Source organism: Dioscorea cayenensis, chromosome 19, assembly GCF_009730915.1.
Source record: "Dioscorea cayenensis subsp. rotundata cultivar TDr96_F1 chromosome 19, TDr96_F1_v2_PseudoChromosome.rev07_lg8_w22 25.fasta, whole genome shotgun sequence".
Taxonomy (NCBI): Eukaryota; Viridiplantae; Streptophyta; class Magnoliopsida; order Dioscoreales; family Dioscoreaceae; genus Dioscorea; species Dioscorea cayenensis.
Window position 1 is genome coordinate 16,444,925 of NC_052489.1, and position 2,437 is coordinate 16,447,361.

Consider the following 2,437-nt stretch of genomic DNA (forward strand, 5'->3'; position numbering starts at 1 on the left):
CACGACGTTGATACTTGCCCCTGAATCCGCCAATGCCATTTCCTCACCTAAGTTGCCGATGTTACACGGAATGATGAAGCTTCCCGAGTCTTTCTTCTTGTTCGGCATGTTCTTTTGCAACACCGCCGAGCATGAAGCATCTAGCACCACTGAAGCACTCTCCTCCAATTTCCTCTTGTTGGTCAATAGTCTTTCAGGAACTTCGCATACTTAGGCATTTGAGCCAATGCCTCTACAAAAGGAATATTGATGTGGAGTTGCTTGAACAGACTCAGGAACTTCTTATACTGTTTATCCCCTTAGTCATTCTTCAATCTAGAGGGGTAAGGGATTCTTGGCTTGAATGGTGGGGGTGCCACCTCTTTCTCTTTGTTTACACCCTCCTCAACCTCTACAACCTCGGGTGCGTGTTCTTTTGGCTTTTCACTCGGAAGCCTCCCTTCAACATCATGACCACTTCTCAAAGTGACCGTCTTCACATGTTCTCTAGGATTGGTTTCCGTGTTGCTTGGTAAACTTCCATGTGGCCTTTCGGAGAGAGACTTTGCTATTTGCCCCACCTGATTTTCAAGGTTATGTAAGGAGGTGGTGTGATTGCGAAGTGTAGCCTCGACTGATTCAAACCTTGTATTTGCTGATTGAACAAATCTAGCCAAGTGCTTCTCCAAATCCGTCATTCGGGTTTCCAAGCCTGAAATTCTGTTTTCCACTTGAGGGGCTTGTTCCTGTTGTTGGAAACCCGATGGCCCCATGGTCTTCTGTGGTCCTTGATTACTCCATGAAAAATTGGGATGATTCTTCCAACTTGAATTGTAGGTGTTGCTGTATGGATTCCCTTGAGGTCTCATGCCATTACCTACAAAGTCAACATTCTCAACTGAAGAAGCATCACCAATGACGATTGGGCAATCGGAGGGAGCATGTCCTCCACCACAACAGGTGTAATTGGTCACGGCCGCAACTCTATTCGAAGCTATAAGATCTAGCTTCTTACTCAAACTCTCCACTTGGGCCACCAATGAAGTTACATCATCAATTTCATGGAGACTAGCCACCTTTTTCTTCACCCTAGCGTTCCATTGGTAGCTATTTAACCCCATTTCTTCAATTAATTGACGAGACTCATCGGGGGTCTTGCTACCTAAGGTACCTCCTCCCGCCGCGTCCAAGAGTTGTCTTGTACTAGGGTTCAAACCATTGTAGAAGGTTTGAACAATCATCCACTCCGGGAATCCGTATTGCTGACACTTTCGTAGGAGTTCCATGAACCTTTCCCATGTCTCAAATAGAGACTCCAATTCCAACTGCACAAAGGATGAGATCTCATTCCTAAGCTTTGCTGATTTTTCGGGAGGGAAATAACGGGCTAGAAAAGCTTCTACCATCTCCTCCCATGTAGTGATTGATGCTCTAGGTAATGAGTGTAGCCACTACTTTGCTCTCCCCTTTAAGGAAAATGGGAAGGCTCTCAATTTGATGGCATCATCCGTCACACCATTTATCTTCAGCATGTCGCACACCTCGAGGAAGCTCTCTATGTGACTATTTCGATCCTCATCCGCCAAACCGTTGAATTGTGTGGACTGCTGCAGCATATAGATGAATGTCGGCTTTAGCTCGAAGCTCTGAGCTGTAATTGGGGGACGCACAATACTCGATTGTGTCCCCAACACTGAAGGTCTGGCATAATCGGATAGTGTTCGATGTTGCTCATTTTGTTCTGCCATGTTTTTAAATCCTTCTACTTCCAAATCAGCAGGATTATGCTGTTCTTGCACAGGTTATTTCCCTTTTCTTCTAAGTGTACGTTCAAGCTCAGGGTCTCCTTCAATCAATATTGATGGATTCCCACGGGTCATAACCTGGAGCTGCACCAAAAAGAAAGAAAAAGACAATCAGAACGGTGATAGAATAAGAAGATATGAATTAGAATGTGTGGTGAAATAGCTAAGGAAACAAAGTGCAAAGTATCTCTAAACACCTAGCTCCCCGGCAACGGCGCCAAAAACTTGACAAGTTCCCCTTGCGTATATCCCGCAAGTGCACGGGTTTGTCAAAGTAATAATCCCGGGTGAGCGGGTATCGAATCCACAGGGAGTAAGGAGTAAAGACACTTAATTCGATTCTTAGCTATGTGGAATATCAACAATGATAAGTGTGACAATGATTCAATTCTCAACAATTAAAAGCAACAAGTAAGAGAGCAAAAGTAAGGAGGAGGTAAGGTAATCGAAAAAGATGGGGTACTCGGATGATGCTTCACCTAGGATAATCGCTTCAAGTGCAAGAACTCTCTATTATGCTTCCAAATCAATGCAATGGTGAGTCGTGGAAATCCTCACATACATAGTCCCAAATCTAAGGTCAACTATGCCTAACTCTATTCATGTCCCAGAGGAGAGATTAAATAACCTTTCAACCTCGCACTCGAATAAAG

General features: G+C 44.4%; 1 non-coding gene across 1 annotated transcript; it reads left to right on the top strand.

Annotated features, from left to right (window-relative positions):
• Window positions 1-1,230: 1,230 nt before the first annotated feature.
• LOC120250939 lies at window positions 1,231-1,337 on the top strand. The gene has a single exon (XR_005533268.1). It is a non-coding gene; the product is annotated as a small nucleolar RNA R71 (small nucleolar RNA).
• Window positions 1,338-2,437: the final 1,100 nt, after the last annotated feature.